General features: G+C 32.7%; 2 pseudogenes across 1 annotated transcript; both read right to left on the reverse strand.

Annotated features, from left to right (window-relative positions):
- Positions 1-1,513: 1,513 nt before the first annotated feature.
- LOC143584968 (RING-H2 finger protein ATL22-like) lies at positions 1,514-6,542 on the reverse strand (annotated as a pseudogene). Its single transcript, XR_013144470.1, has 3 exons — positions 6,285-6,542; positions 5,115-5,517; positions 1,514-1,912 (listed from the first exon to the last, which is right to left on the reverse strand). The product of XR_013144470.1 is annotated as an RING-H2 finger protein ATL22-like (transcript).
- Positions 6,543-15,838: 9,296 nt separating this feature from the next.
- LOC143584969 (NAD(P)H-quinone oxidoreductase subunit S, chloroplastic pseudogene) lies at positions 15,839-16,963 on the reverse strand (annotated as a pseudogene).
- Positions 16,964-17,205: the final 242 nt, after the last annotated feature.

The raw sequence follows: 17,205 nt of genomic DNA on the forward strand, positions 1-17,205 counted from the left end.
CTTTGGTTGTACCTTTTGGTAATCTGATCTCACCTTGAATGTTAACTTCATCTGCCATAAGGTTTGTTATCTTTAATATATTTGTATTCATCCAATAAATATTCTTATAAGCGGAGTATAATTGTTGTGTAAATGACGGTTTAAATTTTATCACTTATGACTTTTTTTTTTGTTTATAGTTTGGGATGCGGCTCAGTCAATGAGCCCAAACGTGTTAATACTTAAATTGAATTTCGCTTTGTCCTTATTTGGTTTTCTTATTGTTATGCAGCTTAGTTAGATTGGGAGGTATGCAAACAGACAAACATCTTATAAGTGTACGTGTGCTCTGTTTCATCGATAAGTGTCTCTATGTATCTGTTTCATCGGTTAGTGTGTCTATGTATCAGTATTTTGGATATGGATTCTACGTTTTGGAACCAAGGCTATGATGACTGAGACTTACTTCCTCATGTTGACTATGAAGCCAAAATGACCTACTGAAGTAAGTTGTCTATCTAAATTTGATATTTTGGTTAGACCGTATATATTGCTTAGATTCGAAGTTTTTTTAATATAAGATTAATTACTCCACAACAGTTTCGGGTATATCCTAGAAAATCTAAAATACTCTTAAAATACTTTTTTTAATTTGCTTGCTGGTGTCGATTTGTTAGTGTAAGTGACAAATTCATCCTCTACAAAATAGTTATTCAGCATGCATTGGTCTTTAACGATTACGTTTTTGGTTTTCTCGATTGTCTTCTAACCTAATTAGGTAATTTATCATCTACAATTTAATTCGTAGTATGTCGTTGATGCAATTTTGAAAACTGTCGATAGTGAAGTACCTTTGCATGATTTGTAGTGTTTGGGTATCCGATAGTGAAGTACCTTTGCATGATTTGTAGTGTTTGGGTATCCTGATTCTAAAATTTATATGCTGAAACCAAGTGTGTTGAACTGCACACCACCTACTCGATCATATGTCACAATGAGATTTAATATTGTTGCGTGAATTATGGTTTTTGTTTAATCAGACACATATATGCTTGGCACTTATAAGTTATCTGCTGAATGCGTCTGCAATTTATAAAACTGATATGGAAAAGGCTAATATAAGTTTGATGATAATTCTGTGCATGTTCATCAATTCAATTAGTGTTGGTTGCCTGCTATTGCATACTCTGATGATAGAATTTTTCTATCAACCTTTATGACTAACCTCTATGATTTCATACAGTGACAACTCGGTGCTTATAACTTTATGGCCGGATACGATCGACGACACAACATTAGCTGGAGATATAGTGGCGACCACTTTGGTCATAGTAACATAATTTATTTCGGTCGAATTTTTGCGAGTTAACGTGCGTGCGTTGTTCAATGTTTGCGTTCGGTTTATCATTCCTGTTCATTGTGGCGATTTACTTGAATTTGTGATAAGACTGTTTTTACGTTACATTCAAATCGAACTTTTTATTCATGGTTTTTGCGGCGGGTCTAGATACTAGTTTTGGTGTAATCAAAACCAACTTTCATGGTGAGTTCCTACATATAGGGCAAGTTGCGTTCAACTTAAGCCACTGGTCTATACAACCTGCATGAAAATAATGATTACATTCAGGGATCGTTCTTAACGTGTCTTTAGGCTCATATTTAGAAAGACATATCGGACAAGTGTCATCGTCTTTAGGTAGCCTACGACTCTCTCCAAGAACTGTCATCATGTATGACTCGATTATGGACATATCCAATCCTGTTGAGGCACGTTGTCGTGGAGCAATTGTGGTAGAAAATACATCAATGTTTTGGTGTAGACTCTGATTGTATTCCTTTCTTTTGTCAGCAATGTACCATACAACCGCAACGATACATATTAATATCGACAAGACAATGGCTAAGATTAATCCGTACATGCTCCTTCGAATCCCTGTATATGAATAAATCACCACTTCATATGCATACTAAAAACATTTGATTTAGGGTACGTTGTATGAACTAATAATAATCAATTTTAAGGGGTTGATTGCCATCACCTTTTGAAACTAACTATTTGATCACTGAGTTTTCAAGTTTAACAATTGGTTTCTAATACATATATACATACATGCATACATACATACATACATACATAGGTTAATGTACAATAATTATAAACGTACAAAAACGTACGCGAATTACGCTCAAGCCAAAAACAAAACAATCAAGGAAAAAACGAACGCTCAAAGCCAAAAATACAAAAACGCTCAAAGCCAAAATACAAAAAACGTTCAAGAAAATCATAATACGCTCAAAACGGGTTTTGTAATATACGAAAATCTAAAAATACCAATTTATGTGTCGAATTTATATAAGAATTTATAGCCAGTGAAACTGATTAAATAATAAAGTCGACTAACCGAACGCGATACTTTAATAAAGTTAAAAATGTCGTTTAATGAAAGAGTTAATACCCCGTAAAACAAAAAGTCTGTTATGTTACTTAAGCATTTTAAATGTATAGAGCTGGGTAAAACTTATTGCTAAACTAGAAGGTTTAATGTGCAAGCTATCAAATAGTTAAAAATATATATATATATATATATATATATATATATATATATATATAAGTTAAAGGGCTAATTTTGTCATTTCTTAAAAGTAAATTAGAATCATAATAAACTACGTTTTCTTGAACCGGCGGAAACGGAACTTCCATATAGCTTCCTTCCATCTCGTATAAATATCAACGAACGACCTCTTATTCGGAAAACCCTAAATCTCTACTTTTCTCTGCCGCCAACACCGCCACTGCCGCCCTGTAAATTGCCGGAAGCACGCCGCAACCGCATGCTGAACGTACCATCCGCCATCGTCACGCCACTGCCGTACGTGTTGTTTACTCCGACGTGCTCCGGTTCTCATTCTATTTCCGCTCGTTGGAAGTCCGAAACCAACCGTTCATCTAGGCTTAAGGTAATATTATATACGGATTTAATTCGACTGTCAACCAAGGAGTTTGGAACCCATGAATTCTGAATTTGTGTGATCTTTTGTTCTTCTTAAAAAGCTACTGGTAAAACGTTAATTATGGTGTAACTGGAAGAGAACCTAGTGCTACAACAAAAGCAAATATATAATATTATTATACAAAACTATTAAAACAAAGAAAAGAAAATTGTTTTCTCAATTTACTATAACTTATTTTATCAATATAGTTTGTGAAGTGGTATTATATACTTAAAAGTGTACATTCAAAGAATTTGTTAAATGCCCACTGTATTATTATGTGTATATAATATTAAGGTTGATTGCTTAAATAAGTCTTTACAGAGACATTCATTATTTGGTACAATAAGGTTCATGCAACTAATATTTTACGGTATAAACAACCACAAGATCACACAAATTGCGTTACCTAACTAATCGGTAATATAATTTAAGATGCGGTAAAATTGTAGGATTTCGTGACGATTAATTCGAGCTTACGGTTTATTTCGGTTAACGCTATTCCGCTTTTAAGGTACGGATTCCGTGTTTCTCTTCTTTTAGCTTTATATTGTTTTCACCGTTCTCGTAGTGTACGGATTCTGTGTTCTTTCACTTGTAGCGTAAATATTGTTTTCATCGATCTCATAGTGTACGGACTTCGTGGTCTTGCACTTGTAGCGTCATACCGTGTCTTCGCTATCGTAGTATATGAGTTCTTGAGTCGTTAATCGTATTATAATTATTGAGTTGATTCATAGTATCGTGTCACCGTTATTGAATAGTTTCGTCCTTTATTAATTGCATATTGTTATATTGTTGTCATGCATGCGATATAATATATTTATTGCACTCATTATCGCATGTTCCTAATAGACCATTGTACATTGACTGATTGTTATTGAGACATATTGTATTGATATTGACCATTGTTATCGCATTTTGTTTGACCTCAATATCCGAGCATTTATCCACCTATGGGGACGTAGGGCGTCAATCGAGGCACCTTTGACATGCTCTATCTGTGGCGGAGCGATTAGTCCACAGCGTCTCTATTTTATTGTGCGATGAGAGCATATACTGATTACCGAGAGACGTATGGATCGATCCTAGGTAAACTGTTACTGGAGTGAGATGGTTAGGTGTGTGTGTCCACATTCCTATCTCACTTAATTACTAGTGCATTAGTCTGCAGCTAATGTACATACTGTTACTGTTACTGGCTCACATGGGTATTTCCAATACATTGTTATTGTACTGTTTCATAACTGATAGTTCAGTGTATTGTTACTGTTATCGGCTCACAAACTGTAATTGTTCTTCCTTGACTGTTCCCCGTATCGTTTTTAATCGTATATTGTTACTGCTATTTTCCTCCGTTACTGGGCAGTTTTTGGCTCATCCGTGTTTCTTTGTTTTGTGTTTTCTTTAATTTGTTACAGGTACTCAAGGGAATCCGGGGAACGTGTGATAAGAGAGTAAAAGTAAAAGTCTTAAGTTGGAAAATGAGGAACTTAAATAATTTCTTTTGAGTGAAACAACTTTATTTATTTTCGTTGTCAATGATATTGAACCTTTTTGGTATTGAATGAGTTTAAACTTTTAAATTTGGATTTTTATTTATCGTATCGAGTGACACGTCGGCCCTAACCGGGCTGGGGTGTTACAGGTTTCCTGAAGAAAAGTAAAAAATTGATCGATTAACGATCCAAAATTGTTTTTTTTGGGTTAATCGATGATTAATTGGGTATGCATTGATGATTCCGAGATCTTGCGATGTGATTTCAATGATTAATTTCGTGAATATATGTATTGTTGTACATTAAGGTACGTTAAGGATTATTGTATTTTTGGTGATGGTATACGAACACCACCCAAAAATGTTATATAGAAGCATGTTGTCACACATATATGTCATATGATGTCATACGAGCCATATGATACAGTGAGAAAAAGTCGTACGCTCAATATGATATGATGAAAAATAGTCATACGTGCAATATGACTCTGTCAATTATGATGAGTCTATGACTTTATCAATAATCACATCAGTCATTTATGTGTCAGTCAAACATGTTATATATGAATCGTATGATTCGACGAACACCATTTCATACATTTTTTTATATTTTTTGCTAAAGTAGTTTAGTTGTAAAATTAGTTACCTTCAGAAGAACCAAAGCAAGTAGTTTCTCCATCACTTCCTTTCATTCCACACATTCTACCTTCAATCTCACAATATCTACAAAACGGTGTTAACCAAATCAACTCCATTTCCACCTTAACATCACTGTACCACCTAATCGGCACCGAGATCACCGCCATATCCTGGTAATTCTCCGGCACCTCACCTTCCTGAATCGATCCATTCACAGCAATAACCAAATAATTCACTCTATCTAGGCACCTTAACGCCACTGCAGGAAACTTATAATCAAAATCAGGCTTTCGCAACGAACAATTGTAAAATGTATGACTCCTGATGCTGATGAAATCGAATGGTGTCCCGGTTAGGCTGAAATTAACTATCCGATTAGGCCGGCAGAACTCGGGATTAATATAAATGATCTGCAAATCATAATCAACACTCTAATATTGGAATGCAATATAGAGATATAATACTGAAATATAGTATTTAAGGTGTTAGTATCGAGCTTGCTTACTACACGGTTTATCTTTATATATTGTAATCGTTTATTAAATGGTATGATCAATCAGTCTTCGGTGAACTGTTCGTGAACCATTTATCAGGTCCCATTTATCATTATTATTATTATTATTATTATTGTTATTATATGTCTGTTTACTTAATAAACGAATGAACATGAACAAAAAGTTAGTGTTCATTCTTATTAAACGAAGGAACAATTAGTTCGTTCATTTATGCACGTGAACATTCATGTATGTTCGTTCATTTATGTTGTTTACAAATGTTTATGTTCATTTAAGTTTGTTTGTGTAAGTTACGTATATTTATATATATTCGATTATGTTCAGTTATCTTTATTCAAAATTTTAAATATGTTCTTTTATGTTTGTGAACTGTTTGCTTAAATTTTAAATAAATGGACATAAACGAACACGAACACATAATCGGACCACGAACACAAATATTTGTCTGTTAAGTGTTCGTGTTCGTTTAAAGTTAAATGAATGAACACAAACATGCACTTGTTCATATCCGTTTAGTCGTTTACATGCGTTAGCTCAATGCTAAAACCCTAAACACTATATTCCACTATTAGATTGAACAAATCCGTTCAGTCGTTTACAGGCGTTATCTCAATACTAAAACCCTAAACACTATATTCCACTATTAGATTGAACAAATATACCTGTTCAAGGTATGAAATTCGGTTAACGATTTATGATCGTGTGGATATTAAGTGGAGAATCGTTCGGTTCCGTTTGGTAAATGAGAGGTCGAAGCCATGAAACCCGCAGTGGGGTGCCTGGCGACCGCGGATACGAAATGGAAACTGTACCTGCGGTCCGGTGGGACTGCATGATGCCGGACGGCAATCATTGGTGCCAAAGATGGATTTGAACAAGAAGAAACAACAGAATATGAGTCGTAGAGTTATCTTCTCCATGTGGTTGAGAGGGAATCATATTGTTCACTAGTTGTTTACTTGATTCAAACATTTTTTAATAAATATTTGTTACATAATTCGTCCTTTGACTTGTTGTCCTTGGATTTAAAACATCATGCTAGATGTGATCAAACAAATTAATATCTAACTATACTAATAATCAATGTAGCAAAAGTTGCTAGGCGCTCCTAAGGCGGTCGATTAAGGAGTTGCGAGTACTCGATCTAGGCGGGGTGTACTCGGAGAGTACTCGGACATGGTATTTTATAAATAAATTCATTTTTCGAAGATTATATATATGTAAATATCAAAAGTTTACTAAATATTCTACAAAATACAAACAAAAAATACAAATACATACAATCAACAACACGAACGTATTAGTTCAAGAACATGTCTCAGTTGATGAAAGACGTATCTCAATCGAACTTAAATAAAGGTTTACGAGTTTAGAACTTTGAATCGGATGATAACAATGGTGGTTGCGAGTTTAGAACTGAAATTAGGCTGCGTCCTATCGTGAAAAGGTAAATAAGTAGTGGTTGGCTCTTGGAGAAATTTTTTTTTTCAAGTCAAAATATGTTAAAACCGAGTTGGGCCGCCTAGGCCGAGTAGAGCCGCCTATTACCGAGTTGGACCTCCTAGGGCCGGTTCTGAGTTTTTTGACCTTGGAGAAGAAAAGCGGTGCAGTAAATTGCCGAGGAGCGCCTAGGCGTCGAGTACTCGGCCGCCTAGGCCGAGTTTTACAACACTACTAATAATAGAAGAATATTTATGATGAATTATTGTGTGATACAGGTCTTGAACCCAAGACCTTATATTTCAAACAAAAAAGTGTTTAACAGCTTCACTTAAGTGGCAATAATTGTGTTAGATTTTTCTGACTTAACATATATAATTATGCATTCCCTTCAAGTGTAAAACCAAAATTATATCTAATTGTTGCCCTTTTTATAATTCACAATATACAAATTGTATAATTTTCAAACGATTTATATATTTTTTTCTTATTCTTATTGATCAAAATCAGATATTTATTATGTTTTATTTAAACTTAATTATGTAAAATTATCTATTCTTATAAATATGACATTTACAATTCATTACAATATATAACATACACATATATATTACGCTTTCTTTATTTTTTACCCGTGTGTAACACGGGTAACTAACCTAGTATTACAATATAATTATCCTTTTGTGTGAAAACTTGCAAAAAGACAAGTTATCTTAAATTTCTTTCTTCTAAGCGTAATTAACTTTGAAGTTATTGTCTTAGCTATAGTCATGGCACTTAATATGCGTTAGTTTTATTTGAGGTACGATAATTTTCATGTCCAATATTTCTATATTAGACGGGTGATGCAAGATTTGGTCTGAGACATCATAGTTGTAATCTTCATTTATTATTTTGATTTAGTGACATTGATATTAACTCAAATCTTAATTTTAAATTTATTTATGCTTTTTAGTGGTTGGACAATGGCGGGGTTATGTTTAAAAAATGGTTATTTAGCACAAGTGACAATGAAGCAAATTGATATGTTCACCGTGACCAGATTATTGGCAAGGAAAAAAAAAAGATGGACTCATTGGTAAAAAATAAAAGGTCAAGATTCAAGAATTTAAATAGATGTTCAGTTAATTTTGAAGAGGAAGAGGAAAATGTATCTTAGCTAATAGCTTAGGAATGATTTATGTAATTCCATTTAAAAGATTTTAGATAATGTTTGGGTGGTAGTGTGGTACTCGTTGATAAATCTTGTATTTATAATTAATCTTGGTCTATTTAATTTTCATAATTAATACTTACACATATTTTTAGCTTTTAAGTTTTAACTAGTAAGATTTCACCCGTGCTCCGCCACGGGAAAGCGTAAAAATATACATAGATACGTAAACAAAAGAAATCATGTCGTCAGGGTAGGAAGCTAATTTACAAGAGTATGTCTGAAAGTGTTGCGAAACAAATAACCCAATTTATGAAAATAAAATTACAAAGCAAACTTTAGATTACTATTAGTATAATATACATCTAATCTGATGATAATAATAATAAATTATATCAAGTAATGTTCACTGATTTCTAGCTAGTAATCAAATTTATTTAATCAAGTTAATGTTCAATTTGTGTTTGTTTAAACTATTATAAATTCACATATTTTTATATAAATTCCCAGTTAACCTCTATTCAGATTTTCTTGTCCATATGTTTAGAAAAAGTTAATTACCACATCTTTTGAAAAGAAAATTAACTTAAATGTGAAATTTCCATTGTTATTTTAATTTTACATAATCTGTTATACTAATTGTTATAAAAGATTTTGTTCTGTTATACTAGTATCTGCTAATACTATATGAATGCATTGAAAAACATATATTTGTTATTTTCATGATTTTCTCAATGATTTTTTTTTTTACTTTTCTTTAATCATCTCTTCCCCATTTTACTATTGCAACAGAATCAATTTGTTAGATAATATTTTTTATGAAGTAGAGGTGCTATAAGGAATCATCATGATGGCGTGCTGGTGCGTACGGAAGTCAAGAAATTAAGTAATGTTTGAACGAAAAGTCATTACGGCTTCGAAGGTGATTGACTATATCAAATATGTCTTTTCCTTTGGATAAAAAATAGATCTTTTAAATTCCTTACTCAGGAGGAATGGTATAATTTTCTTTTTCATTTGTTTTGTTTTAGGCTGTTAGTTTGGTCGGGTTTTATTGAAAGTTGTTGTTCAAGAAAAAAAAAGAGAATAAATTGTTTTTTTCCAATCAGATACGTGTTTAATTAAATTTTATAAATCTTATATTACATAACTGTAATCTTAATTGTCAAAACATGATATGAAAGCAATTGGTTTAATAGTTAACAAACGCAAAGGATGTATGTGATGTCTCATTTCAACTTGAAGTAAGTTGTCACGACATATACTAGTATCTAGATAATTTAAAACTTAAAAGGTTAAAATTGTTAGTGTAAGAAAAAAGCAACTTCAAGTCCAATGGTCAACCTTGTAATATTCTCTTCTTTGATCATGTCTTCGATTTACTTAAGCAAATACCTGACTAAGTCATGTTTTACTTTTAGATGCCATGAAAGTTATTTTAAAAACAACTGTTACTGCGGAATAGCACCCCATGCCAATTGCCACATTACTTGTCTAGGTGTTAAACGCAAACGTATGTGGGATGGAAGGCGTCAAAGGGCGGAGGCTGTATGGGGCTTGTGGCCGTGAGGGCTAAAAGCGTGTGACCATATTAGTTTCCAACCAATCAAATCATTCATTTCACGTTAATATATAAAAAGGCTATTAAAAAATAACTGTTTATTTAGTCAAATTATTACGTGTTTCTTATGAATAAGTTAGTAAAGCTCTCATTCTTACATGATAGTGAGGTGCCGAGGCGTTTTTCACTTTTTAGTTGAACCATTACACACAATTTACAAAACGCATCGAAAACACACTTTCATTCTCATGTCTTTCAATCCCATAAATTCATTCTAAATGAGATATGACTTTTCTTTCGATGCTAGTGACGCCGCGTTTTTTAGAATTTTATTTCTACACGTCTTGTCTATTGATCTTGACACACATCATGTCATCATCTCTATATTTAAATGGTGAATTTGAAAATAAAATTTAAAAGAACAAAGATGTGTTATACCTACATGTATATATCAAAGAATACTAGAACCGAACTCTTTACAATTATGTTAATGCATTGGTGCACTATTTATGATATACATTCATTTTAACTACTCTGTTGATGTAAATTCGAGAAGTCAAACTAAAAAAAAAAATTATGACGAGCTCTATGTTAGACGTACATTCCTCAAAAGACAGATGTCGTCTTTAATAGAACTCATTTTACATTTTTACTTAGGCCACCCGTAATGGGCTAATTGTTGGGGCGATAGGGGCGATCAAGTTGTCTATACATATATCATATACGAGTTTATTAAACTTGAAAAAATGGTTATTTTCATTATTTTCTCTTATTCATATAAAATAGCTTAAAATGTTTCTTCATTTTCTAAAGTATAAAACGAATAATAATAATAAATTTAAGACTATGTTACATTACTAGACAAGTTGTTAAATACTTTCTAAATAGAGTCCACTTGACTTGAGAGTGATAAGGGTACGTATTAAACACTTCAGCTAGTCAAACATTTAAATAATTTCTCCAGTCCCCATCACTTACAAAAACAATAATTCAAAAGTAACAAACCAATCTGGCTTCACATAGAAGCGGTCAACATATATGAAACTTGTATAGTATAATCCAATAAACCATGATGAAAAATATAATTTGGCATTAGTTATTTCATTAGTTTATTATTATCATTTTTTTTAGCGGTGGAGATATATATTAGTAGGAAAGGACGTCTAACAAGATACAAGAAGATTACACACATATTTAATGAAATTATTATAGATATTCAAATCAACAATTTTAAGTGTTTGGATAACAAAGAATCATCATACGGAGTAATATTTATACATTTGTACCTCAGTATATTGGATTTTTATCATCTGTATTATGATAAGGTGAGTATTAGCCTATTATAATCCATACTTCTGTTTTCAATTAGTGACACTTATAGTTTTAACTTTCATTTGCAAGACAATCACACTCATAGGTATCATATGTGTACAATCAAGTTACATCCAGAAGTGCCTTTATAAAGATGGTGTTCTTTTGTAAGATAAATTGATACCGGTATCTCATGGTTTTTGGTTGAAGTCTTTAGAAACATTTTGTTTTCTTATGATTGCGTTTATGTTGTTTCCATTGCCAGATTCGCGTTCCTTGATTTCGTGTTTTTGCTATCAAGTTCATATCTTGAGGCTAGGATTGATGTGCTTTCTTGTTTGCATTCATCATTTATTCATTATCGATCCATAGCACCCAAATAATACATTCATTATACATGCAAATGCATAAGTTGTATACATTATAAAATATAAATACTATAAGCAGGTGGAATCTATGGTATAGATTATAGACAACCATTATTAAATAACTAGTTTTTATCCCCGTATTACGGGAGCTGTTTTACATTATTCATTCATTCGTTTTTAATATTTATATACTTTTTTGGAGTTCAATTTTATTTATTGTAAGAAAATTTATATTAGAGTTTGATAATAAAAGAGTTTCACAAATAACTAAGATTTTATAACCCGATTTAAAAGTTATTTGGGTTTGGTGAGACCCAAGACTCGCTTATTTTTTTACTATAAAATTGTTTCTTAATTATAAATAATATCTTTTTTTTATAAAAAATTATATAATAATTTTTAGTATATCCTATTTTATAGGATTTTCTCATCAATAATTTGGTGAGAATAATTTTTAATTTAATGAGATGTTAAAACTCGTTTAAGAAAAATCTAGGTTTGGTAAGACTCATACCCGTGAATTCGGGTCAAATGCATGAGAAGTCTCCATTTAAAAATCAAGCAAATCTGGTGACTCTAAAAAAAGGGGAGCGACCACATCATGACACGTAGGATTTTTATGTTTTCGTTTATATATATTATAGATAAATAGAAAAACAACCGACATCGAGACAAAAGCATCACATGTGAACCCACAAAAAAAGTACGAGTAGGTATTACACGAATAAAAGGTTATTATATATCATTTTTTTTAAGTACTGAATGTACGTAGGACACACATATATATATATATATATATTTAAAATCTTTATTATGCAAACTTAATCATATAATAAGTAGTTGTTGCAATGGAATATTAATTTGTGCACTAGATGTTAGACGTACACGACATTGTGGGACTCAGTAGTCCATACCACGGTTGCATATATGATATATGAATATACCCCATGCATGAACCTTTGTACGTTACTTAAGAATGATATTAATTTGGATAACTTGGATTTCATAGAGTACAATTGTTGATGCACATGACACGGTTTGTACGCATGGTGTACTAGGGGTGAACAATAACCGAATCGTTAACCGAAAACCGACGAAACCGAACCGATATAACCGAAAACCGAATTAACCGAAATTAACCGAACCGAACCGAACCGAACTCTTCATCATTTAATATTTTCAAGCATTTTTCCCTCTATTTCATGTATTATATGTATTAATAGTTTAATACTATCATATTCATGTATTTATATCTGCATTCATGTACTAAAATATCAATTTCATATATTTATACATTCATTTCCTGTAGTTATGCATTAATTTTATGTATTTAAACATTCATTTCATGTAGTTTTAAGTAAAATTTTAGCCCAAGTTTGATACTGGTTATTAACCGAAATTAACCGAACCGAACCAATAACCGATCGGTTAGGTTAGGTTAATACTAATAACCGAACCGAACCGTGCACACTCCTATGTATACAAGTCGAAATTCGAAAATAGTGACATAATGGAGATAGAATAAAATTCAAAGAAGATGCCTTGTAAGTAACATCAAACAAAATAAATGTTAGTAGAGTCGATGAATACTCCATTATGGATGTCTGAATCTGAATTATTTATATAATATGACCAATATATTATTATTACTTAATTAAACTATACACATATTATTTGTTTAAAATGTTGAAATATATATACAGAATTATTTCTAATCACTTTATGTACAAATACATGCGTACCATCTTTTATAACTAAAAGAAATCATACACGTAAATATATTTTTGAACACTTATGCCACTTAATTAAATCTTGTCACACCATCATCATTTAGGTGGAGTTGTTAGAAGTTATATCCTAGTTCACTTACGGGTTCTTCTTTTGTTTTTGTTTAACGTCTCAGGTTGGAATCCCACTCATGACTCGTGTCATGTTCCTAAGTTTAAGATTGGTTGAAACACCACTAGGTAGATTAGGGCTCATGATATCGAACCATCCTGAGAGTTTTCCTAAGGTTTAGCCGGTGTTTGTTCAATAAGAACTTTGAAAGAAAGTGTTATATTAAATAAGTCAAGTAACTTTTACATAACAAATTTAAGCTGAAATGATATTTTTAATTTTTCTACCAAAGTCTAGTACATGTCATTTTGAACAATATTAGTTGTTTAATTATGATAACATAATTTTATACATTAATATAAACTTTTTTTGGATTTTACTTTCTAGACAAAGTGCATGAAATCATGATTATTAATATTGATTATTCTCACCTATAAATACCCATAGTCCCCACCCCTCACATGCATTTGTTGAAAGGTTCTAACAACTCCCTAAATCACTCACCAGATCTCTCTGTTCATAAACTAAATCATAAGTTGAGTGTTCCTTAAAACAACCAAAGATAATAAGTGTTTGATCAGTTGTTTTCTGTTTGTTACAAGACATGGGAAACTACATGGAAACATGCATTCAAAGAACACCAACACAAGAAGAAACCTTACAACAACATGACCAACAAGAGAAACAAGAACCTGAGAAAACAAGTGCAACTTTGAACAAAGAAAGTAGTACACTGAGGGTAAAACTGGTATTAACAAAAGATGAGTTACAGTGGCTAATGGTGCAGTTGAAGAAAGATCAAGGGTGGACACTGGAACAAGTGTTGCAAGAGATTGAAAGAAGTAGATTAACTCAAGGAAGTGTTGTTACAAAGTGGAAACCTGGTTTGGAGAGTATTATGGAGAGTCCTGAGGTTCATCATCATATGGATAGATCATCATGATGAGTTTGAAATTACTGTTTTACCCTTGTTCTATCATCTTGTTTGCTTTATGGTTTCTATTGGCCATGCCCAAATATGTAATTATGGCTTGGTTTTTGGGATGTTTTTGTTAAAGGATTAGTCTTTCTTAGCAGCAATTTTTCTTCTTTTTTGTGTGTGATGTTTTTGGATTTTTGATGGCTCAAGTTCGATTTTTTTTTTTTTTTTTTTTTTCTATATTAAGTTATCTTTTCAGTTTGGAGAACATTATTCTCTAAAACTTCTACAATTAATTACAACCATCAACTCGATTAACATGTTTACAACCTCATTTCGGCTCATTAACCTCTATACTTGTACAATACATGTTTAGGTAAAAAAAGTTAAACGGCTCAGGTTACATGATTTTTAAACGATTGATGTATATACACAAAAAGTAGATATGGTCGGGTCATGTTCAAATTGAGCAATTGAACCCGCCAAGCAACTAATCCCACATGAACGACACAACAACACATACATGTAAAGGATGGTCTATGGAACCCACAATCTTACCTTGGACCCAATGATTAGGGATGAGCTCGGGATGATACTGATACCGACCGGTACCGATCCCGAAAAATTGGAAATATTTGGTACTGGTACCGATACCGAAATATTCGGATCGATACCGGTATTTCATGTAAAATTCATGAAATACCGGTACCGTATCGAATCGTATCGTACATGTATCAGTTGATACCAGTACCGAAAACGTCCATCCCTACCCAGGATGGCTCCCAATGCATGTTCATACCTACAACCACTCTATTGTGATCAAACTATAAAACATAGAAAGTAAATAAACCTCATAATAAAATTTTGTCATTTGGAGAGACAATGGACTAGTAGCCAATCTTTGGCCCAAATTTAAAAGTTTTGGGCCCAATTTCAACTTTTGATTATTTGGAAATATTTATTGCAATTTCTTCAATTCTTTTTCACCATGAATACTTGGAGATTTTCATCAATCACGTGCGGTCTTAGGTTTATTAGAACTTAGAAGCATAATAATAATATTAAATGTCCTTAAAGTGACAATGTTTGTTAAAAGCTAAAATTTAATTCTTCATACAAATACCAGTAAATCAGGGCTTATTCCATGGATCACTTCTAGTCTTTTCGGAGTTAGAATCTCAGCTTCAACATATTTGATCGAACATGATATAAGTTGTAGAGTCACCACAATCCACATGCCTCGATGTTGTTGCCAAACGTCACCTAACATATCAGGTATAATCCAAAACGCAACAAATAACGCTTGCAGCTCAATGCTTATACATGTTTATTTACATAAAACACACTTCAAATTTTCAAGCAACATTTGTGATAGAAAATGATCAACCCAAATCATTTCAATTTTGTTATCCAAATACGTTTTACATATCAAACTTTCTTTTTATTCGCTTATAAATTTAACTTTTTTGTTACAACCCAACCCATCCTGACTTGCACATTTTTCCACAAACGCATATTAGCAAATAATGAGCATCAATCGATAAAGCTTAATTAATTCTATTAACCAACCAGACACCCTAATATTGTAAACCCTAATATTGTCAGCTCATACAACCCTAGTATGATTTCATCTTATTAATTAAGGTTATCACATAAATAGTTTACACAACTCTATACATGATACAAGCACACAAAACATAATTTGTACACACAAACTTCCACACTCAATACCTACACAAACTCAAGAACTCTTTTCCATCATCTCTTCGAGCACGACCGATCGCGGGCTAACCATCGGCGGCCCCTTCTCGCGCCGTTCAAGCTCAATCAACTTAAAAGTAATCAACCTATCCCAATTCCCACCTTCAAACAACACTCCAGCCTTGCCATCAGTAATCCTTTGCACAATCCCACAATACTTATAATAAGGACTATTCGGGTTCTTGACAATCGCAATCATCCCGGGCATCAACAAGGGCAGTTCGGGGGCTTTCGGCTTACGTGTTAACCCGAACTCAGCCGTGGATGTTGATGAAGTGGGAGAGGCTGGTGGTGGCTTTTTAGGAGGTGGGTTCTTTTGTATGAAGTCTTTGAGGCCTTTTTCACCACCCGGGAATCCACCGGTTAATCCTAGTAACTCTTTTTCGAATCCATCTTCGGGTATAGTAAATGTGGATGGAGGTTCTTGATCATTTGATGATGGTGTTGGTGTTGGTGATGGTGTTTCTTGTGGTGGTGTTGATGGTGTTTGTGGTGGTGGTTTCTTGAGTTCTTGTTGAAGGCCTTGTTCACCATTGCATAAGCCTCTACCACCTAATATTTCATAAAGATTGAATTTTGCATGTGGGGTTGTGATGTGGAGTGAATATGAATATGAATATGAATATGATTATGAATATGGTTTTGTGGGTGGTTTGTGAAGGAGACTTGTGTGGCCAAGAAAGTGGGATTTGTGAAGGTGGTGGTGAGTTGGGAGGTTGAAGGAGTTAGCCATTGATGAGAGTTGAGGAATTAGAGAAAGTGAAATAATATGTTAACTTGAAAGAGGAAGAAAGAGTGAAATCTGTTGAATGGATGGTGGCCACAAGTTGTGATTGTTATCTATTCTTTTATGTGGCTTTTAGTTGAATTTATTTTAGTGTCTTGTATTCTTTAAGATATGTTTTTGTCATTTAAAAAGTCATATACCTTTCAATTCTATCCTTAAATTTATACATGTGTTGTTTTGTACAAACTTTGGTATTGTTGGGCTAGACACCCTTGACAAAAAAAAATCTATCTACTATGTATAAGTTTACTTGGTTGATTTGTTTTATTTTATTGAAATTTCGAGTGTTTTGTAAAGATGACGGGAGAATAAGATATATAGATACTTATGTGAATGTATGTGTATCAACTATCAAGTCTGTATTTTTTAGCGTCATCAAACTAAGAAATTATAGTGTGTGATATGCACTAACAAATTTATAGACGGAGACGTATTATGAAACTT

Source organism: Bidens hawaiensis, unplaced genomic scaffold, assembly GCF_021521415.1.
Source record: "Bidens hawaiensis isolate Kalapana, Puna unplaced genomic scaffold, B.hawaiensis_p1.1 tig00033516_1, whole genome shotgun sequence".
NCBI lineage: Eukaryota > Viridiplantae > Streptophyta > Magnoliopsida > Asterales > Asteraceae > Bidens > Bidens hawaiensis.